We start from the raw sequence: 23,252 nt of genomic DNA, 5'->3' as shown, positions 1-23,252 counted from the left end.
GCACAAAGTCATGATCACAAGATTAACACAAACCTTAACAACATGCCAAAATGCCACTGTACACCAAGTGAATCAAGGGATAAATGTAAATTGCAAGGGATAAATGCATGACCCTAATTTAGAACAACCAGATGAGTTTGCACCAGTTCACAGGGTCTGTGATCAGTCAAGAGCAAACTCTCCACATCAGTACTGCAAAACAGAAATGAACCACCAATCCACAATCAGATATTCAGCATAAGCATCTGATGCCCTGCAATCCACAGAAGCACATACACAAAATGCAAGCACAACTTTCACTGTGTCCTTCAAAGCCAAATCCAGATTTGTGTGCCTTTCCCAACAGTGGCCCTTCCTCACAAGCATGCGAGCAGCCATGTGAATGAACTGACCCCACAGATGGTTTGTGGCAGGCACACAGGCCACGCACCCGAAGTAACGTGACATTTGAACTTCAACATGCAAAAAGGTTTCTCAAGTTTCTTTTTCTAAAGGGCAGGACGATGTTAAACATTGAAGAATGTCATCCTCCTAACCAGTTTAATTATTGTTATTTAAGTCAAAGGTTCTCCCTACTGTTTGGCAAGGAGATGATTCGAAAGACTAGTATTTTTAAAAGTAACGCAAGAGCAGGAAATATTCCTTCAGGAAAAGGTTAACTGAAGCTTTCTGATTCAATTATGTGTATAGAAATAGTGTATCTATGGGGAAACCTACATAGATTAAGGTATAAAGGCCTATAGTTTCCCAAATCTTCATTGTCTCAAGTGAATCCAAACCTGAGAACACAGGATCAACTCAAGGACTAGACCTCTACTTTCAGACCACTATGGTGACAATGATACAGCAGTGGCAAATGTAAATTACTTTTATTCATTTCTAAGAGCTGGTTTTAACTCAGCAGAGGAGCTGCTCCTCCACAAAGTTGTGGTCTGCTCCAAACCTTAACTGTATGGCGTCTAAGGGAAGAAGGAATTTTCCCACAACTAGCCCTTGCTAAGGGCTCTTTAGTCAACACAGGCACAGCAGAAACACTGCTTTAACCCAAAATGCTTCCCAGCAAACTTTTAAGAGCAAAAAGTGAGGGAGAAAAAAAAAAGAAAAACGGCAAACTTGCCTGCTTAGGAATTAACTAGCTAAAAATAAGAGGTATATTTGCTTAAATAAACTAAACAACATAATTCTGCAAATTCATAATTCATTACATAGTCTAACCCTGATAACGTCCTTAAGATGACACCAACAAAAACTCCCACTGGCATACAGAAAAGCTGGGGTGTTACCTGAAATCAAGACTACACCTTTTTGAAATCAAGTACATGTTTCAAAGCAGAGAGCCTGAACATGCGCATAGGAAGAGAGCAATTACCCTCCAATCACCGCAAAGACAGCTGGCAAGAAGAGAAACAGTTTTCTCAAGGTCAAGAGGGAGAGGAGCCTTCCAAGTGATAACAGAAGAACAGTCACTTTGCTCAAATCACTGACCCAGAGTCTCAAAGAGGAGGGTTATGTAGGGATCAAAGTACAGGGCACAATTTGAAAATGCAGGAAAAAAGGTTTATTACACGTTTGCTGTATTGCACAAGCAAATTTTATCTCTTATAAATTCTAGGGCAACTCAGCATATTTAGTCACTGGCCAAAGCATATCAGTTGGCAGGCATATGTTCGATACAAAGTTTTGACATAGAGGTCAATTACATACAGACAACTTTAGCTTAAATACAAATTCATGAAATGTCTGTATGTTTCTACCTGCTCAGTATTATGCCACTGGGCATTAACAAAGCTATCATTAATGAAGCACAAACTCTACAGTTAATAAAGTTTTAATAAGGGCATGAAAAATACCCAGTTGCAACGAGATGCCAAGGCCAGCTCAACTCACCACACTGAGCTCAGCATAAGCAGGATGATTCATTTCTTCATGGAGAAATGACAATTGCACTTAGCAGCATGCATTTTTTGTAAAATCTCTACACCTGGTAAGGTTTATTCCTGTTTCACGCAAGTCGACTGTTTCACCAAGAAAATTAAATCATTCTCCAATGCATCCAGTACAGTAGGAAAGCATTTACCAACCACATACTTCAGACAAGTTTGCTCTTGTGCTTTTATTTGCCCTGTAAGATAATGTGTTCTAAATGCCAAAACACAAACAGAGAAACCAAGGCAATAAATTTCAGGAGATTAATTTCATTAAATAGATGTAAGGAGATCCAATGCATACACAGTTGACAGCAACTCTACAAGTTATTTCCATAATAAGACTGAAGGCAGCATTTATTTGATTTATCAATCAAAAAATCAATTCATGTCACTGTTTGCATTACCCTCATCAAACAAAGATCTAACTGCTGTTCTGTTGGATGATGGGGACAGGCCTTGGTGCCCTCAGAAACCCAGATATAAATCACTTTTACCAATCATCACTCAGGAACTGCAGGGATGTCAGCCTAAGCAATGCCCTCTTAACCGTATTGCTGCAAAACCAAATTTAAACAGCCTTAGGAAAGGTCATAGCAAAGCAATCTGACCTGGAAAAAAGTTTTTAGACAGACCAACTACTATGTAATTCATTGATTATCCTTTTCATTTCTCCTTGTGTGTTCCTCCATTTAAGGGAAAAAGCATTTTCAATGCCAGTATGCACAAACTGCAGGAATCTCTGCATTTTTTCAACACATTTAAGAATCACAAAACAAATTAGCAACTACATTATGAAGATTATTATCAGTTTTTTGAAGTGTCTGGATGGACATGGAGAAGTGTGCTCTGACTATCATGCAGAAAACATCAATTTCTTCAGTTTATTATATAGCAAAACAGCTTTGAAAAGCTTATGCTGCAGCCGGGAAGAATGTAATTTTGCACATGGTAAAAACAGAAAAACAAAAGTATTACTGCAAGAGCTGAGGCAAACAGCCCCCATAGTATTCCTATGTCTAAACAGTTTTACAGATATCACCCCCCACACAACCAATTCAGGACATGGTAATGACAGAAGGTAACAAAAGAGGATTGACATTAAGAAGACAAAATGAATGAGTTGTTATAGGGGAGGTTATAGTAAACAGCCTAATTACCTATACATGCCTTCTCACCCTAAAGGAAGACAACACAACCAATTCAGGACATGGTAATGACAGAAGGTAACAAAAGAGGATTGACATTAAGAAGACAAAATGAATGAGTTGTTATAGGGGAGGTTATAGTAAACAGCCTAATTACCTATACATGCCTTCTCACCCTAAAGGAAGAGCTGCCAAATCTAAGTGGAGCTTTTGTAGCTGTGAAGAGACAACATTTTGCTTGTGATCCACTTTAAGACAGCAGGAGTAAAACAACGTGCCAAGAAAGAATAGGCAGAGGTATTTGTGGCTCTTTAGCAATGAAAGAGCACCCCTGCCTCTCCTAGTTCAAAGTCAGAGAATAAAACCTCCATGTCCTGAACAAAGAAAAACCAAAACAAACCCAAAAAACCAAAAACACACCACCAAGAGCCCATTCACTCCAAAGGACTTTCTCAGTCCTGAAGAACCTTCCTGGCATGAGTTGTCACAGGGGACAACTCCACACAGGACAGGCACTCTGGCTTCCCTGTTGTGGTGGGAACCCGGACTCGGAGAGCTAAGGCTGGATGGGAAGGTGGGCTCAGTGCCTGACACGGCACCTTCCCGTCCAGCCACTGCTCTACACCACCACACTGCCCCTGCCCTGCCTATGGGGCAGGCAGCAGCAAGAACGAATGCTGACTGGTGACATACTTTTAGCACTAGGTCCAAGAGGGTCAGAGGGGACAACAGTACACAGAGGCATGACACTTTTAACAGGGAACTGTAGGTAACTGCTGCTTCTCTCCCAAAATTTTTTCTCAGGTGGGATACAGACAGCATTAACTGGGAGATTTGCTTTGTCTGCCACCGAGTGAGGGTTCCTGAGACCACCAGAAGAAGGCAGAAGACAAGTATTTTAACCTTGTGCTTTGTCTGGGTGTCTTTTTTTCGAGCTCAGCAGAAACAGAAGCTTCTGATGTTGCAATATTTACTGCCCCAAAAATGAGGAAGGTAAAGGAATGAGGTCAGCTCAGTACTTGAGAGCATTTAACCAATTAGCAATTGAATGTCCTTTACAAGGAACATGCTTGCAAAGGGGCAGCTGTGGATCACTTAGCTCTGGGCTCTCTGTCTGTGGCTGCTGGACTTGAGCACCAGGTCAGCTTGAAATCCTAAAATATTGTCAATTCTACCATCACTCCCAAAAATCTGAATCTTCAAACATATTTCCAAAAATCTGCTCCTGGCAAGTTGCAAAAGTAAGTGCAATTAAAGGAACTGTCCAGAGGCCTGATGGACCGACAGTACTATTTCAAAATTTTTTTGTTCTGTTAACTTATCTTCTCTAAGTTAATTCCTTTTATAAACAACACAAAATGAAAGTCAGCAGGGAAAGAAGAGATTAGACTAGAGAATTCAAAATATGTTATTTCCATTCTGGCTGTACTAAAGACAAAGAATGCAACAAGAAGAATTCATGCTGAGAAATTTAAGAACAACATCAACTTACTAAAAATACTGCAATAAGTAAACCCAGAGACTGGTCAGACAGCACATAAACTAAGTATTATTAATGATGCTATATTTAAGTACCAAATATGCATGAGTTTTAATCAAAGATAGTCCATCTGATCAGCTGTTGCTAGGTAAAAGGCACTAACTCACAAAGAGCATCTGTTTTTTAAAAAGCAGCATGAGGCACAGAGACCATCAGGCAGACCTTTGCCAGCTTGCAAGACAAAGCAACATTGCATATTCATTTCACTGCTGCTCTCCCTGGTTGCATTTGAATGCTAAAATACAGGAGACTTAAGTCAGAACACATGACAAATTCATTTAGCCACTTATGAATTAAAAACACGAAGAGCTTCCAGCTGAATTTCTGTACGAAATTCAGTAAAGTAAAGCAAAATTCTGGCATCGCTTTTCGTGCTTTTGACCAATATCAGCTGGCAACAGCATTCCTGAGGGCAAATCCGTGCTTAACTTCAGCAAACTCTGCACAGTCGTCTTTTCATTTGCTCCTAGGTTCACATAAAGTTGGCAAGGGATCTCCAGCCAGCTGACCCCAGCTATCTCCAGGTACCACAAGTTTCAGGTAAAATCTTCTCTGTGTGTGCAAGAACAGCTACCTCCAGCCAGAGTACATGTGTTGGCTACTTGCTGCTCTGAAAGCAGACTATGTCTAGTGCACCACAAATACACGAATACTTATATTAAAAACTCCAGCTTTTTTTGCTAAACAGCATCAGATGATAACATATGCCACAGGTTGACTCTCCCTGACACAGCTTCAGCTGCTGTTGGCAGCAGTGAGCCGGCACCAGGACTTATCTCTAGCTATGGAGTATTTTAACAGCAGAGGAAAATCTCTGGCTGTGACTGCACCAAAAGAGCGAGAAGGTCTTAAGAGTGAAATACATCGCAAAACACCTCAGCGTTATTCACAAGTTCTTATTTAAACCAAATAAATCCCCTCCCTCCACGCTAGCAGCTTAATACTGACGCAGCAGCACCATTAGCCCGCATCTACAAAAACTTCACAGCTGCAAACTCTCCACCCAACCGGGGCCACCGGCGATAATTTCAGCCGGCGGTTTACGGCAGGTCCGCGGCTGCCAGGTCCTGGCAGGGAGCTGCTCTGGCAGAGATAACCTCACCCTGGAAGCAACCTGGCCCAAAACTCTGGCGAAAGGCTGTGCTGCCACGGGAGACGCCCGCACGCTCATCCTCCTCTAGTTTCAGCTGCAGGGCGTGTTTCCATTTGCACAGAGCGGTTTTAGAGACTTCCTGATGGGAAGCATCCCAACTGCAGCCATGCCCCTGCCTTGTTTTCCCTCGCCATCGCTAGGAGCCGGCTGAGCTCTTTGCTGGAGTTTTCTCTCGCAGCCACAAGAACTCGGCCATGGCACTGAATCCCACAGCATCAGAGAACACCCGAAGCACTGAGAATACAAATGAGCCGTACGGGGCACTGCCGTTCAGCGGCGGCTGGGGCACGGAGAGGGCAGTGCACCCAGCTGCCGGAGGGAGAAACGCCTCTTGTCATCTGCCAGGAGCCCTCCTTGCTGAGCAAGCCACGGTGCTACTGTTCCTGCCCAGGTCTGCAAAACTGACCTTTCGTCTGCAGACTCACAGCACAGATCGATACCGGAAAGCTCTCTGGAGTGGGATCCTCAGATGCTGCATCCCTGGGAATCAGGGGAAAGGAATGAGGGCAGAAAAGCAACAAACGCAGGCAGAGAAGGAGAAAACACACTGCCCAAGACAATACCTCACATAACCCCAGGCACGGCTTCTAATGCTGCTGGTGCCCGAAGGCTTCCAGGAGATGAAGAGATAAAAGCAAAGTCATAAAGTTTTTAAGACAGTCCCTGCACAGGCATCTGACACACTGACACATTTCTGTCGTCTGCCCTTCCTTTTCTGCTCATTTCCTAAGGCACTTGCTCTTTAAACACCTAGGTTTTAAAACGAGCGGGCCCCTTTCAGAAGCACTGCACATCTCCAGGGCGCTGGTTTAACGCGGCGTCTGCCCTGTCCCACACGCAGACCCGCGAACTACCGTACCAGCGGCTCCAGCTCTAAGCCAGTAAGGCGGTCAGGGGCGCTGGGCAAGAGCTCAGGGAAGAAGTGGTAACAGCCTTCCCTTCCGAGGCCGACGAGCCCTTCCGCTGACACCGTGCCGGCAGCAGCCGCCTCAGCGCGGCCGGGCTGGCGGGATGCACACCCCACACACCCGCCACGGCGGAAAAACGCGGATCAGGGCTTCTGTCTGGAGCCGTGGCAGCGCTCAGCCCTCCGCGAGCTCCCCGGGAAGGCAGCTGCGGCCGAGGACGGGGGCTGAGGTGCGGGCTCTCCTCCCTTCCTACCCCGGTTATTTCACCCCACCCCGTGCCCCGCACGGCGGAAAACGCTGCCGCCGCCGCCCGGGATGCAGTATCCATGGCGATGCGGGATTGCATCATGCTCTTGACTAAACTGCACCGGGGAAAAGACGCTCCCGGCGAGAGCCCCGTCCCTTCCGCCGCCCCGTCCCCTCCCTTCCCCGGCCGGCCTGCCCGCCACTGCCGGCCCCGTCCCCGGCCACAGCCCCGCCGGGCACCAAGCCACCCCCCTCCGCTCCGCGCACGGCCAGCGCTGCCGCCTCACTTGTTGCGCGCCCCGCGGAGCGGCGACCCCCGCCCGCCGTGGCCCCCGCCCCTCTCGTCCTCCGCATCCCCCTCCGGGCCCGGGCGGCCGCGCCGCATCCCGTCTCCGGGCGGGGAGCCCCGGCGCTGCGCTCCCTCCCGGCCGGGGACGCGGCCCTACCTGGCGGCGGCGGCGGCGCTGGGGGCGGCGGGCGGCACCGGCCGGTCTGTCCCGCTGCGAGCCGCGGGGGCGGGGCCGAGGGGCGGGCGCGGGGCGGCGGGCCCCGCCCTCCCGCCGGCCGTGGGCTGACGGTGACGTCAGAGTGGTGCGGGGGGCTCACGGGCGGCGGCGGAGGGGCGCTATGACGTCACGGCGGCAGAGGGCCAATCGGGCGGCGGCGGCGGCTCGGGAGCGGCTCGTGCCGCCCGGCGCGCGGGGCCGGCGCGCCCAACAGGTCCCGGGCGGGAAGGGCAGCGGGGAGCGCTGCTCGGGCCCTCAGGGCTCTCAGCCGGGCCGGGGCAGCGGGGGGCCCTGTGAAAAACAATATGGGGCCATGTAATTAAAGACTCTCATAATGAGGTGAGCCACGGGCCTACATTAAAGGTCGCGGGCAGATGTAGTTGATGTTTCCTGTGTTTTGAAGTAACGGGCTTTGCAACGTGACAGCATTTTTGAATGTAAGCTCTGGCTGCAATTAAGTAGATAGTATTTTTAACTCAGTCATATAATAAAACCTCTGGTTTTGTTGTGTAATTAACATGCATATGCTGAGCTGGTCCCCACAGTGTCAGATGTCTGAGGAAGGAATCTCAAAGCACCTTCTTTGGCTCCTTTCCAACGGCAGGGATGCTCAGCAGAGGAAGAAAAGTTCTGTCCATGCTCTCCAGACACTTCATTACCTCCCCGAGGTCCTAACGGGGCAACAGTACAGTGAGGGTGCCTTGATGTTCGTATGGCCAACAGGAATAAACCAGGTTGTTTCTTGCCCTCTCTCATGTATTCCCTTATGATGGAAGATGACCTTTTAATTTTTCCCCCCTCCGTAAGAGTTTGTTCCGTCTCTTCATTAATTAAATGAAAATGCTACATAAATAAAGAGCAGCTTTGCTTTGCAAAGGAGAGGAGTCAAGCAGCAATTTGCATGGGGTTTATTCAAGATCAAGTATCTCCACTCTATGGGAAGCAGTTAGCAATTGCAACCTTTGGTCACCACAATATAAAAAGGACATTAAGCTTTTCGAGAGCATGAAAAGGAGGATGTGAAGGGCCTTGAGGGGAAGCCATAGGAGGAGCGGCTGAGGTCACTTGGTCTCTTCAGCCTGGAGGAGACTGAGAGGAGACCTCACTGTGCTTTTCAGCATCGTCATGAGGGATGGTGGAGGAGCAGGCACTGATCTCTTCACTCTTGTGACCAGAGGCAGGACTTGAGGAGATGTCATGGAGCAGAGTCAGGGGAGGTTTAGGTTGGATATCAGAAAAAAGGTTCTTCACCCAGAGGGTGGTTGGGCGCTGGAACAGCTCCCCAGGGCAGTGGTCACAGCACCAAACCTGACAGAGTTCATGAAGCATTTGGACAATGCTCTTGGGAACATGGTGTGACTCTTGGGGTGCCCTATGCAGGGTCAGGAGTTGGACACAGTGATCCTGGGGAGGCCCTCTGACCCAGGATATACTATGATTCTATGATTCTATGAGTACAATAATGCAGAGTTTTTCCCAGTGGGATCAGAAATTATGTTCCTTAAAGCTTTCTGGGATAAGACAAAATCTCTCACTAAAGTAAGCATTGAGGCTATGCCAAAGAGGGTGCTTTGAGATTCCTTCCTCTTATTTCTTTTATTAGAGTGGGGTGTTAGGACTGCTATTTGGTTGATGCTGCAGGGTTTTTTCCTCTTTTTTGTTTTAAAGCTCAAATCTTTATTTCCCTGAAGGACCAAACCCTTGCCTATGTGTTTTAACACTTTGGAAAAAATCCCCAAACCCTACAAAAACCATCACAACTGTCAGGTGAGTGTGCCTTTCTGAAGGCCCTTGGGCCAAGTTTGTGTTTTGGATGTTTCTGAGGCATCCCTTCGTATTTGTGAGAAGTCAAGCTGTCTTAATTGTATAAGGCACAAGTCCCATTTTTTTCTCACTGGAGCCAAAATGTGCTGAGCTCACTGAAACATGACCAGCATTAGGTCTTTTCACATCTTTCACGCTTTATTTAAAACACTTTTCAGTGTGCTTTAAATAAAATTCCTTCCCAAGAGGCATACACATTTGTTTCCATGGTTTATTGATGAGAGATGATTACACTGAGTGTTACTTTCACAGCCAAAACAGCTTTCTAAATCTGGAAGGTGCTTAAATAATTAAGACTCAATCTGGTTGTTTAAAAATAAAAATTAAGAACTTGAGATGCAGAAAGGGATCGAGCAACAGGGCACAGGGAGTGTAGCTGGCCAGTGAGCAGTACCCTGTGCAGGAAAGAGATGTGCTGCTTCCTGGTCCCCACACTGCATCCCACAGGCAGGGAAGCATGCCCCAGGCCCACCAGAGGCTGGCACGTACCTGCTGTGCCTCCCTTCACTGTGGAGCTTGCCTTTCTTGTTTGGTGGTGGGGTTTTAATGGGACTCTGTATGCCCAGGGTGCCAAGTAAGTGGCACTGGAGAGGGATGACACAACAGCTGATGGAGGAAACAATGAGGCTGAGGGGTGAGATTTTGGTTTTGCCAGCCCAGCTCTAGTGTGAGACTCCCAGACTGCCAGCTGGTCTTCTGGTTCATCCCTCTCCAGGTCTCTCCAAAGTGCTCATGCTGTTACCAGTCAGAGAACAAGAGCAATGTTCCAGCATGGGAAATGTCATTTCAGAATTGCCCATTTGGGAGAACTAAGCAAACAATGCCAAATGTCTTGGCACTAATGTTTGGCATTTAATAGAGGTAGGAGCTGGCCAGTGTCATTCTGAGCTGCAGATGTACTGAGTCCCAGCATCATCCTCATCTTCTTGGAGCATCTGCAGGTTTGTCAGAATTGAGGACATTACCATTGACCTCTCCACCGAGCACTGATGAAATTGCTGCTGGTATGTTTGCTAAGGAAGGGCTTCAGGGTTTAAAGAAGGGCAAATTAAACACTATTCAGGATTTAGACAGAAGAATTGCTAGGGCTTATGTAAAATAAGTTATACCTTGCATATAATTTTAAACTGTATCTCATTGTATTGTACTCCTGCCTTTTGAGAGAAAAGAGGCAGAATCTGAGCACTGTGGAAAGCCAAGTCCTAGGTGACCCAGCCTAGGCAGCAGCAGTAGAGGTGACAAAGAGGCCTCAACAGATAGAGCTATCCTCAATCAATGGTACACAAAGGGAAGATGTTAAATAGATACTAGTGTTTGAGAGTATGGGTAGGAAGAGAACAGCTGGAACATTTTGAAATAAAGGGAAAAGTCAGTGAGAGCTGCAGAAACTGAGAGGACAAATGAGCTTGGAATGGAAGGCCCACCAGCATGGTGTTTGAAATTAGCCTGGATAAAGGGTTAGAAGTGTGTCTTCCAGGGAAACAAGCCCAAATAGTCATCTTTTGGGGGGTGAGTTACCAAATCTGTCTTCTTTTTTTGAAAAAAAAGATTGTTAGAAATCCTAGCTATGCCTATGTAGTAGTGGTTCATCATCCACACTGTAATGAATAGGTCCTTGTTTTGATTAGAAACAAATTAATCAAGATTTTCCAGAAGTAAATTAACAAATTTATTAGAATAAATAGCCATCATTTCCCACTCAGTCATCTTAACAGGATTTTTCAGTTCTGCCCTGAGTTTGCCTTGGCATCCATCCAAACTGACTGTGGCAGCTCCATGTTCTTTATCAGCACAGTAAATGGGATGTGATTACTGTTCCTAGATCAAACACTGGACTAAAGGATCAGGCTTGAAACTGCAACATCTATTTCTTCTGAATATGGTGTTTTCTTCTGTTGTGCAGATGACAAATGCCTCATGCTGTGTGTATAGCTTTGTCTAACTTTTAAGTACTTGGCTGTTGTAGAAAAAAACTTCCAAGGAAGTCTTTCTTCACAATTTTGTATTTTCAGGACTCATAAGCAAGTGACTGGATGAAGCTGCTGTTTTGAGATTCCAACACAGAACTGGTGTGAATGCACTCACTTTCTGTTCTGAGGCATGATCATGTTACCAACTGTTCTTAGCTTTTGAGGGTGCTTTTTGCAAAATTCTTACGGGCTAGAGTGGAAAAAAATTCTTGGCCCTCTGTTTATAATCCATTTTCATGCATTTTACATTAACAGTAGTTACTATTCTGCATTTCCTCTTCCTCTTACGTCTCCCTGCAGTGTGCGGTAGTGTAGGCAAATAATTGAATTAGCTTGAAGACCTACACCAACTCACCAAACTTTCAGTGTGTTTTAAGAGCCAGATTTACCCCAAATAGTGTCCCACAAGACCAAAATATTTTATTTCTTGTCAAATAGGTCAAATAATTACAGAATTTCCTCTGTCACTGTTGTTAGTATGTTCTTCTTTCTTACCATGCTGCTCATAATTTCAGAGAGAAAATGTGATTAAAGTCCACCTTTGTCAATGCTGCTAAAGCTTTATTTGCCTTGAGTTCAGAGACTAATGAGTCACAAGAATCTTGCCACTATGTAACACCTAGTTTGCTCCTATGGCGCTGTTGGGGCTGCTAATAGGAGACACAGAAAGAATAACAAGGTGTTTCTAATGATCAAGTAGTTCCAAAATGGGTATGAAGAAAGTGGTCACTTAACCCAGAGTTACGTAGTGACTAGCTCAGCTAACGCGTGTGGCTAGTGCCGTCTGCAGTCTGCCTCCTCTTTCACAGTGTCTGCAGGAGAAGTGGAAATCTGTACTGGCTTGTTTATAACCCTGTACTCAGACCACAGCTCTCTCTGGGGCAGACCCAGGCTGTGGCAGGGCATGACCCACCTTAGCCCATCCAGGGGTTGCTGGGTTGACTGCAGTGTGCTGGGGACGGGGCAGCATGGAGAGTCACCCTGGTGTGCCTCTGTCCCACTGCTCTGCTCCAGCCCCAGACAGCCCTGTGAGCCTGGCTCTGCTCTCTCCTTCCCTGCCTACTTTTGGGTATTCCCCTCAAAATTTGGGCACATCTACAGTGAAGAGTAGAAGCTCTTTAAGCGGAAAATATATTTTCACTTCATATAACAAGCAGCTTCTGCTGGAGGAGAGTGGTTTTATATGAGCTAATGCTAATCAGAGTAGGGTGAACAAAGTATAAGCTGCATTATTTTAAACTGTATCTCATTGTATTGTACTCCTGCCTTTTGAGAGAGAAGAGGCAGAATCTGAGCACTGTGGAAAGCCAAGTCCTAGGTGACTAGTAATTGGATGCCTTGCTCCTTGCCTGTTTCTGCTATGGTGTGTTTTTGTTGACTTGCTGTATGGATTACAACATCTAATCCTTAAAATCAATGTGTGGTTTTCCAAAGAATCATAAATCCATCATTGTCCATTGCAGCCTGACATCAATGTTCTTCTTAATCTCAGAACTAGTGGGACTGGGATTTGGACCTGTCATATTACTCAGTATAAGGGAGCTGGTAGGAGTGCAACACTGTATTTCCATGGAGTATTAGGTGTTCTGATTTAGAGAATCAGTTAAGGGCAGCATTTGCAATCCCTCTTTGTGTGCCATGCTGCCTATCCCTTTCTCTTTAATCACAGCCAGTGTAAACTGTTTGAGATAATCCTGTTCTTGAGAAAAAACACTGTCTTACTGATTAGAGCAAACAGTGAATAATGTTTTTAAAAAAGAGATGAGGGAAAGTATTTTTGTAAATGCTCTGGTTTGTCTGAAAACATGTAATGAATCTGAATGGTTGTCATTCCGTGTTGGAATTTTAAAAGTATTAAATCTATTCAAACTGCTTTGTTGGTGGACCTCATGATGTCAGGACAGTTATTCAGTCATCACTGTCATCATGTTTTTGAGGAGACTGTTTCCCTACAGAGCACTCTGATCCTGATATAAGTCCTTTCCTCTTTCAGCTTTAAGTGTGCATAGAAAATCTATTGTGCATTTTGAGAAAACCATTATACCTGGACATTTGTCCTGAGTTAAAACTATTGTATACTATTTCAATAGTCTGTTTTATTGAAGTATCACTATCTGTGCAGACCAGCCTGCAGCCTGCCTTCCTGGCTGCAGGATACTAAAGCCTCAGTACACAACTCTTAGCCCTCTCCTGCCCATCTCCCCAGCAGAACGTGCAAATCCAGTGTGCCGTCTCTGCTGCTTGCTCAGCTAAAATGTTCAGATATCCTTTCCCACTTTTAAGGATTATTCCAGCTCTCACCCGGAAGGCAGAACCTGCCTTTGCCCTGTGGTCTTTGCAGCCTTCTTGGGACCTCCACTCACAAGGCCTGGGAGAAAGGAAGGCTGATAATGTATTTTACAGACAGTTGGAAAAAAAAAAATGCCAAGATAAAAATTAAACATACAAAATAACTGGTGTTTTGAGGTTTTTCCCATTCTCACTGATCATCTTCAGAGAGCCCTCTGGAGATGTGCAGCTGAAGAGTGAGCCACTCAAAGCAATGGCTGCTGTTGATGTTTCTAGCCCTGCTGCTGACCTCAGGAGAACTGTGATGGGGCCTTGGGTGGGCTCCTCAGCTGTAAGCTACCAGCAGCAACCTGCCAGCTATTGGGAGTAGTCTTTGGTGAGTGATATAGTAACCAATCCAGGTCAGATTTTGTGTAGGAGGTATTTTAACGTAACGTCTTGTCAGATTAAAAGTATTTTGGCTTTTCCTGGGAAGGATGGGTAATTTGTGTTTTATTCTCATAGGAATGCAGTTTTTTCCCAGCTGTGAACAATACAAGATATAGGTAGATAATGAGATAAAAAAATGGTGGATATTCCTCTCTTTCTCCCTCACTCTTCTCTTGTTTTGACCACTCACACTGTAAACTCAGGGCAGGGACTCTCCCACTATGTGCATGCATAGTACACTTCAAATACTTACATGGGAGAAGGTATAGAAATGTCACATCCCCTGGAACAATTTTGATAATGACCCAAGGAGCTCTAGGGGAAGACTGGGTACACTCCTGTTCACTATGCAGAGGAGCCTCATGGGCTCATCCTGAAGTTGTAAGTAAGCAAAAGTCTTAGAGATGGTTGAATCCATTCCCTCACCCTTAGGCAGACTGAGATTTTCCTTCGCATATCCAAAGATCCTGAACTATTCCTGCTGTGCAAGGTCAGCAGCCAGAAAGAACATCCCCAGCCCCACAGATCATCATGTCCCAAGTGTGTAGGTTGAGACTGTGACTGCCAACCAAAGCCATGTTAAAGTCCACAGAAGGTCGTGATGGGGTCCTGGGAAAGAAGAGTTCTTGCTTTGAGCAGAGGCTGTAGTCTCTGGGGACTGATCTTTAAAGAAGCAAGACTGATTTACACTTTGGAAAATAAATTATATGTAAGACAATGCTCTGGTTAGTCTCATTAATTTCTTGCATCTTGCCTTCCTCACAACTCTTTTCAAACAAAGTGTCTACTTACTTCAGCATGAAAATAGTATTTAAAATACTTGGGTTTGCTTCCAAAACTTTTTTTTTTTTTTTTAATGCTGCTGAGGTGACATTTCTCCAGACTTGTCTTTTACGAATAAATACATTTGAGCTTACAGTCCTGTCTTTTAGTTTTATGCTTTATTCATTAAGCCTTACACCTATTCTGATGACACCTAACATTTCTCCTGTGCCTCTGGTACATAATTTGGTCTATAGTCTTCTTTACAACTTCCTAGCTTCATAATTTATTGCATTTTTAGCATTTTCAAGCTGCAGTATGCTGAAACCTGTTTATTTGTCTGCTGTAATTTTTGTTTCCAATCCTTTGACACAAATTTTCATTTCAGTATTTGAGCAGCAATATCTAACAAACAATTATTAGGGTTTCTTGTGTTCATTGGTCTGTTTGAAAAGGAGGATGGCATGATTACAGTATTGTCAGAATCTACATAGTGACCTTTCACATCCATATCCATCCTACTTAGCTTCATGACGCTGATGATGAGATGGATGTGGGTCATGTTGACTGCTTCCCTGAGTAGCAGGTTAATGCATACACACCTCTAAGCAGCTGCCTTTATGAAAGTACCGGAATTATGATATACAGTCCTTGTTTTTTGTCTGTCCTTATTTGTCCCATATAACTCCATTTTAAATGAGGCAAAAGTCCTGCTACAGTTTTTGAGTCCTGCTACAGTTTTGTCTCTTGCATTTAAGGTTTATCTTTTCTATGATTTCTGTGGCAAAATATTTTGGTTTTGAACTTGATCTCATTTTTTGCTTTGGCTGTATCACTGTCTAATTGCTGTACAGTTATGATTTGATAACTTTAAATACCAAATTTGTATCTAATCAAATTTAGAAGCATTCTGTGTTCTTGTAATTGTGTTTTTTCCCATTTAAAAGGAAGTGCTTTAGTATAGTTGGACTAAAGGCTGCTTTTATTTTATTGTTGGAGTAATTTTATTCACTGAATTATTCTAAAATTGAAAGTTGCTGTGGCTTGTTCACTGCTGCCCCCAGCCTCTGCATGGGAATGGCTGTTGTGGGATGTCCCTGGACCCTTTCATCTCCAGGATAGCTTCTCTGTGTCAGGACAAAACACCTGGAACTCAGAAATGCCAAGTTACTTGTCTTAAATGAATTACCACATCAAGCCAATAAGTTGTTTGTGCTCTTACTCTCTGTTGGAAATGAGAAATAAAGCGCATGAGTCTAAACCTTTGCAGATCAAAGGTACCATGCTATGCTTTTGCTGGGGACTGAGAGCTTTTAGTTTTTGCTTCTGCGCAGGCACTTGGTCAGCTGCAGGCGCCTGAGCCCTTACATACATTTTAACAAGAGCTAAAGTAGTTCAGTGTATGCTGAGGACACTTACTGCTGCTACCCGCTCTCCTCAGCACCAGCAACTCTTCTAGGCATGTATATGAGAGTGCCTCTCTTCTCATAATTATAGTATCACTACCAACATGATAAAATTAGACAAGTTAAAAATTGTCTGAGCTGAAATGCACTCAACTCCAGATGCAGTTATCACTGAGAAAACTGCTTTGAAGCTTTAGCTCCAGATAGGTGATATCCTGACACCCTCCTCACCTTTCACTTGAATGCAGGTTTTTGCATGGACTTAACATACATGGATAGTCTTTGTAAACAGCTCTTTTTGTCTTTTTATTTATACCAGTGGAAGCATTAGAGGCTCAATGGGGTACTTTTTTACATAATTCCTTTATGTCACCTGCCAGCCAGGGAGTTGTTATTTTATTACAGTTGTTCCTCATTAACTATGTGCATTTTCTGTGTAGGGGGCTGCATAGAGCATCCTCTGAAACTTGGAAGAATAATGAGTTCACTTCTTTATTCTGTATGAGGTGTCCATGCTCCTTGTTTCTTACCTCTTGCAGATAGTGGGCGTGAGCCCTGCACAGCATGGACAAGACATTCTACCTTTGAACTGCTGCCAAGTACAATGAACTGTCACCTTTGATGTATCCTGGTTTTTTCAACCTACTTTTACGAGGAAAAAGAAGCATCACTGAGTCTATTTGCTTTTTTGCTATAACTGCTCCTCATATAATTTTGACAAGCTAGTTGCCTTGTTATATCCCTTGTATGGATCATTGATCGTGTCACCTTTTATAATCATTGCATTTTTGTTCCAGCTCTGCAGTGAGAGCACTGTCAGCAGAGAAAAGGTAGTGCAGAGCTCAGACTTCTGCCCTGTTCTCACGAATGCAGTAGCAGGAGATTCATCATCAGAGGCTCTCATCAGAAACCCCCATTCTTCACATAGTTTTGAAGATCTTGGCAGACTTTCTGCTTCCACCCACACTGTAAAGACTTGTATAATAATGCCAACAGCGTGAAGCCCATTAATATCAGAATGGGAGAATAACTGAGTCCAGATTTGCCTTTTGATAATGGAGAGTTGTCTTTTTTAAAGGAAGGCAGAAAAGTGCGTTTCAGCTCATAAAGCTGGCAGATGTCTGACACTGAAGCAGCAATGTATGTTTGCCCCATGAGTGCCTGGATTCCAGGGCGGGTTGAGGCAGAGCATCTCTTCCTCAACTGTGTTTGTATTGTGCCTGCTGCCCCATCCACAAGGAGCTCTGTGGGATGTGACCTGTGGGCAAGACTACTTACCACCCCTCCTGCTTCCAACACACAGCTTTGTTATACGTGGATCCTCTGTTTTATTTCAAGGTGCTTGCTGTTCTCCTGCCCTTTCCTCAACCCTAGCCTCTGCCAAACTGACTTAAAAGCTGCAGTCATCTGATTTCTTCTGGAACATTGCTCTGACAAGGAGGCTTAGCGTTCCCAGTGCTGCGGCTTTAAAGGATGACTATCCCCAGGGGTGGCAGGATGGGCCACACAGGCACTGAGGGGCTTTGAACTCCACTCTGTGTGTATTGGCACCACAAGCTAGTGCCTCTGTTTAATACATTTATCAGTGTTTCTTACTGCACCATTGTACTCTACAGTATGTAGAATTGATTTGACATGAATCAGCAGGGGAAGCTTGCACATCCCAAATGAATGATGTGCAACGTTGGCTTTATAAAATACTCATCCCCAGTTGATGCTTGCAGCACAACATTGCACACCTAATTGCCTACATGTAGAACTGTGTCAGCAACCTGCCTGGGTAGGTGCAGTAAATTAACATAGCTAAGGTGTAATGGGTTTCTTTTTTTAAAAAAGAGCAGGGCAAGGAGGGAAAGATCTGGTTTACATTTTTACGGAACCAGGATCCAGCTTCTTCTTAAACTCAAAGTGCCATTGATTTTAACAGTAGAAGGAATGAGCCTCACATTGATTTTAGACAACAACTAATAATTGGATTTTGTGTGGCAAATTGTTCTTGGATCATGACTAATTCTATCACTTTGGGTAAAAGCTATTAAAAATCCCCATCGTTATCATATTCCCTTTTAAATGCTATTTTATCTGAAAAAAAACCCCGTCTCTTGTGAAGAGGAAAGAAACCAAATTCTGTACTCATTTCAGTTTTATCTATCAGACAAGATTCTGCATTCCGTAAAAACTGTAAGCGGAGGAGTGAACTTGCAGATTCTAGGAGTGAGGGCTGGGGGCAGGGTCACCCCGGCTCTGTGCTCAGCGCTGGCCGCCGGGATCGTGCTGCAGGGAGCAGCGCTCCCATCGCGGCGTCCGCGGGGCAGCCGCGGTGACTCAGGTGCCGCTTTGGCCCAGCCCTTGCCGGGAAGCTTGTGTTTTGTTTTCCACAGTCAGTCCTGCCTCAGGATGTGCTGCTGCGAGCCACGCCCTGAGGTACTTCAAGGCATGGTTTGCTTTTTTTTTTTTTTTTTTTTTTGCTGGCGAGGCCAAGGAGCTTTGGCTAAAGGCATGAACAGGTTGTGCTTGGCTTGATTCATGCTCACTCCTCTTCTGGGAGTGCCTGAGGAGGTGCCCGAGGGGCAGACTGAGGTGCTGATAACATCCCAGCAGATGTGTAGGGACTAATTATTTATGTCATGCCCTCTTCACATTGCTTTAGCTTTAGCTGAGGTGCAAAAGTGCCCTGCCCTGGCCAGGGGCAAGTGGCCCTGGCCGCAGCAAGCATCTCTCTGGGCTGCATGAGACTGGAAGGCAGCACCGGGCTCCCAGAACTGACAGGAGGGGTGAAGTCCTGACCATGGCTGTGAAAAGGAAAATAAGGACTGTAGAGGAGGTGTCTTGTGTCTTATGAGATCTTCTGTACCTTAAGAGAGAAAAGCAGTTGGCATTATTCGGAGCCCTCTCCCTGGGCATGCTATTTGTACGGTTGGTATCATTACCAGAAGCTTTGCTTGGTGAGACACCTACAAGTATGTTTTTATGTTTAGATTATTCCGATTTTTGTTAAAATTTGAATTTAATTATTTAAATTCTAGCAAACAGTGAGGCATGTGGCCGTCATGATGCCATGCCTGGCACAGCATCTCAGCCTGCACCACTATGGAGACTTGTGCTTACTGTCAGGAAGGGTAGTGGTCTGGGGCTGAATGGACCTAAGCTGAACAGAAGTTAGGGACCCAAATTGCTTCCAACCTCATCCAGTACCTTTATCTGTTGGTCTTGCCCATTTGCAGATCAGTTTTGTGTTAGTAACATGAACCTCTGCTTGGCATTTTCTCCCTCCACTGACTGTCCACTGGCTGATGTCTCTTCCAGTCTGTCAGTCTGCGCTCTTCTAACCATGACTATTGAGTGCACCCTCACAGTCCAGCATGGGGATGTTGGGGCCTTGTTCACCAGAGAACACAGAAGTCTCTTTCTTCACACTATATTTGCATGGTCACGTCATCTTAAATCCTGTGGTTAGGACCAAAGTTCCTCCATCAGACCATGTTTCATCCCTCAGATGAATTCAGATCAGAAAAGCATTCACCCATGGCATATGGTATTTTTTTCAATACCAGCATAGCTGGCATCTGTCTTCAGGTACTTTCAGAGCATCCTCTTTTTCTTCTAAAAATATGTACTTCCTTCCTGTACCTCCCTCCTTTTTATATTATCTAGTATCACCAAAATCACAAATATTTATGGTGTTGGTTATTCAGTTTAGTTAGCTGAGAGAAAGAATCAAGAGAGGTCATAAAGTAAAACTGAAAGCTAGTAGAACACTGGTAGGAAAACAAAAGGAAGTTATCCTAAGGGCAGAGCTGAGGAGCAGAAAGAAATCATGTGAAATCTGAAGAGATGGTAATGAGGAAATGCTACCTGGAAAATAGATGGCATTTTGAACAGCCTAAATAAACTGTTGAACTATAAAGAATACATCCATTCATATAAAATCTATTGTAACATTCTCTTTTTTGAAATATCAGTGGCAAAACCCAGATCCGTATCTTATTTTAAAACGGCAACAGAAGCTGTAAGCTTCACTTTCTTGGAAATGTTTGCTAGCACCAGCAGTCCAGCCAGCTGAAGGTAAACCATCTCCCTGGCTTTGCCAAGTACCTGAACCTTCCTCCTGCTAAAGAAAGGCAGAAAATCAGAAGGGAAAAATGCCAGGGTCTGTCAGCACTTCTGCTCAGCTCTCCAGCTGGTCATTGTGCAAAGGGCAAATGGCAGGAGAACTGCTCAGCATGTTGGAAACACAGCACCCAGTGCTCCAAGCCCAGCAGCAGCTCATCAGATAGACCTCATCATTACTGATCCCTGGTGCCTTTTTTGTACAGTGCTAATCATCATCTTGGCTGTTTTCCAGCTGTTTTCCAGCCCACATGACTGCCTGTTGAAATTATCTTCAACAGCTTGAGCTAGGTTTGGTATCTTTCTGCATGTCCTAGGAGTGCTAGGGAGATGTGTTCGCACCATGTCCTTACTGCAGCTCCTGACTGAAGGCATGTAGATGATGCCCTCCTCTCTCTGTCTCTGCCACTTTTTCATGTCTTAGAGCAAGGTGCTTAATAATTTTGCTGGGTTTCAGATCACACAACTGGAAGTTGCTTTCAAGGTCTAAAATATGGCCCTAGCCTTATTAACAGCTATGTGCTTCCAGACAGGAGAGACCCTGCATATAAATGCCATCTACTACTTACTCCAGGCAATTGAACAGAAGTGCCTTGTCAGCTTCCCAGGTGACAGCTGGCCTCCATTGTCTGTTTGCTGTCAGCCCACAGGAAAATCATGTAAAACCTGTTGGCTGCAGGGATGGAAATAACAACTGCCCCAGGCTGAGAAAGGCTGAGCAGGATTCATCAATGTTACAAGCAAGGCTGGGAAGCTGCCTGTGGCAGCAAGACAGGGGAGCTGTGAGCTGCCTACCTTGGCTGCACTTACTCCCAAAATCCTGGCACCTGATGGCTCTGATCCCACTTTGCTTTTTCACCTCTCCCCAGAACCATAAGCAGAGTCTCTTCACGCTTGAATTTTGCTTATTCTGCTGAGAAATTTGGAGCCGCTGTCATAGACCAAATTGATGAACTTCAACTGACAAACATAAATCTTTAATCACAGTAATTTACCCTCAGTGTGCCACCGCAAGAAAACAGATCAAATTATTCTCCCAGCTCTGAGCAATTGCACAATTTCCAGGAGCTTTTGTGAGGGGAGGATATGGCCCCTAATCTCCCAGGAGAGTCACAGTTGCTGCTCAGAGTACCTCCTCCCAAAACCTCGGAGCTCTTGGGCAGTTTTCCTTTCAAATTGCCTTGAAAGTATAAAAAAAATAGAGTAATCTGTTGAGGCAAGCTTGGCTGAATGTTTCATTGTTCCTTTGTTTCTCAACACGTGGAAGCTGATTTACTTCTGCTGCTATCCAGTCAGAGAGGAACAACCGCTTTATAAAAATAATACTTGGGAAACATAAGGGAAAACAATTGGACTTTGAACATGAATGGCCATAAGCCCAAACAGAGTCATGCCTGACAATGAAGAAAAACTTAACAGATTTATTCTTTCTATATATAAAACAAATTATGGTTTTAAATCCATAAGAACAGATGCCCTTTGTTTTCAATGCATGGTCAAAAACAGTGGCATTGGCAGCAGGGGGAAACAGTTTTAATGCTTTGCTGGGGAAAATGACATTGGCACTTCCCATCTTTGTCAGTGAACTATTCCCCAGATGTGGCAAACAGCCAGCCATGGCTGGGGCACACTTGAACTCCTCCTGAAAGCCATGTTTTCCCCTTTTCCCTCCCAGCTGTAGAGTTCAGTGCTTGCTCTGAGGTCACTGAGTAAGCCTGTTAGACAGGCTCAAGGTATTATTAACAGTGAAATATTCCTGAGCTGCTCTTGTGATTTTTTTACAATACTACCAAAAATATGCTAGTGCAATATTGATTTCCAGGCAGCAACTGAAGAAGCCAAACATATAATGATAAGTACAAATGTATTTTTGTCATCCACAGAGGGCCTTACTGAAAGCACAAGAATGAGCTCTAATGTCTGCATAATCCTGTACTTGATTTCTTACTCTTTTTTCCAGGATCCACAAGAAATTTAGCTTGCGGCAAGAGGAGATTTTGGTTTTGCTATGAAAACATGACAAAATAATAGTTTTCACATAAAATGTTAAATTGTGTGGTAATCTTATCTACCAGAAGATGAGAATTATTTAAGAGAAACCACTTAAAGCATTTTGCAACAATTTTGTGTCCTCTGGTATTGGGAAGAGGCTTTAAAATGTGGATACATTGCAGGCTGTTATATCTGGCCAGAAAGATGTGTGTAAGTACATGTGTCAGCAGAGCAATAACCACTTTCTTGTCTTGCAGTAACTTGAAATTTTATGCCGTTCCTTACACCTCCTGCAACACGGACTATTAAGGACAAGGACTAAATGCAGCAAAGTCACCTACTGTCTCTTCTACATTTTGTAAAGGATGAAGCTTTTATCAAATTCACCTTTTTTGTGATTTTTGTATTGCTTTCCTTGTTCTTGTAATTACACAATTCAAATGCAACATTCAAAAGGGGTAAATGCTCCTCAGAAACAGCTTTCTCTCTCTACCCATTGGTTACTAATAACTGCTGTAGTGGACAGGACAGGACAGCAGGCATGCTGTACTCTTGATCTGTCTTCCTCTTTCAAAAAAGTTAAATAAAATTTTTCCCAAAATATGTTCAATGTTTTTGCAAAGGACTCTAAGGGTATTGCCTTCATACATTTAAACAAAACCTCAGTGCAGATGTAGGTAATACAACATCACTGGTGAGTGGATAAGCAGACAAGAAAAATGAAAGGTAATCTGTTTACCCATTCCAATTGCAAAACCCTCCTGCTGGATGGCTCTCTGCTGTCACTTACTGTCTGTGTAATGCCAAGGTAACCTCAGTGCTGTAACTCTGCATCCACAGCAACACAGGTGAGGGAACCCACACCTAGCAGCTTACCTTGAGTTGATTTTAAATGCTCTGGACATCCCCTTCTGTCAGGCAGTGGTTTGCATGGCTCTGCGTAGTCTTCATAAGTAACACATCTCTGCTCTGAGGTGTGATATCTTTTAAACAAATGCCATATGGGGTTGAAGTTGAGGAGTGAAATATGAGGTCAGTAGCATG

The 23,252-nt window shown here is 44.4% G+C and overlaps 1 protein-coding gene and 1 long non-coding RNA gene across 4 annotated transcripts in view; one reads left to right on the top strand and one right to left on the bottom strand.

The window, feature by feature from the left end:
• The window catches only part of ELOVL5 (ELOVL fatty acid elongase 5), a 39,643-nt gene extending 32,206 nt beyond the window's left edge, over window positions 1-7,437 (bottom strand). Inside the window, exons 1-2 of one of the 3 annotated variants that reach the window (XM_053938428.1) lie at window positions 7,367-7,408; window positions 6,173-6,246 (exon numbers count right to left, since the gene is read on the bottom strand). The gene's annotated coding sequence lies outside the window, so the exon portion shown is untranslated. Of the gene's footprint in view, window positions 1-6,172; window positions 6,247-6,329; window positions 6,348-7,366 lie in introns of those variants that run through there. The other 2 variants (XM_053938429.1, XM_053938430.1) reach the window with 2 other exon arrangements.
• Window positions 7,438-7,609: 172 nt separating this feature from the next.
• LOC128785669 (uncharacterized) lies at window positions 7,610-22,713 on the top strand. Its single transcript, XR_008429973.1, has 3 exons — window positions 7,610-7,765; window positions 9,095-9,193; window positions 22,466-22,713. It is a non-coding gene; the product is annotated as an uncharacterized LOC128785669 (long non-coding RNA).
• The last annotated feature ends 539 nt before the right edge of the window (window positions 22,714-23,252 follow it).

This window comes from Vidua chalybeata, chromosome 3 (assembly GCF_026979565.1).
Source record: "Vidua chalybeata isolate OUT-0048 chromosome 3, bVidCha1 merged haplotype, whole genome shotgun sequence".
NCBI lineage: Eukaryota > Metazoa > Chordata > Aves > Passeriformes > Viduidae > Vidua > Vidua chalybeata.
This window is presented reverse-complemented; position numbering and strand designations above follow the sequence as displayed.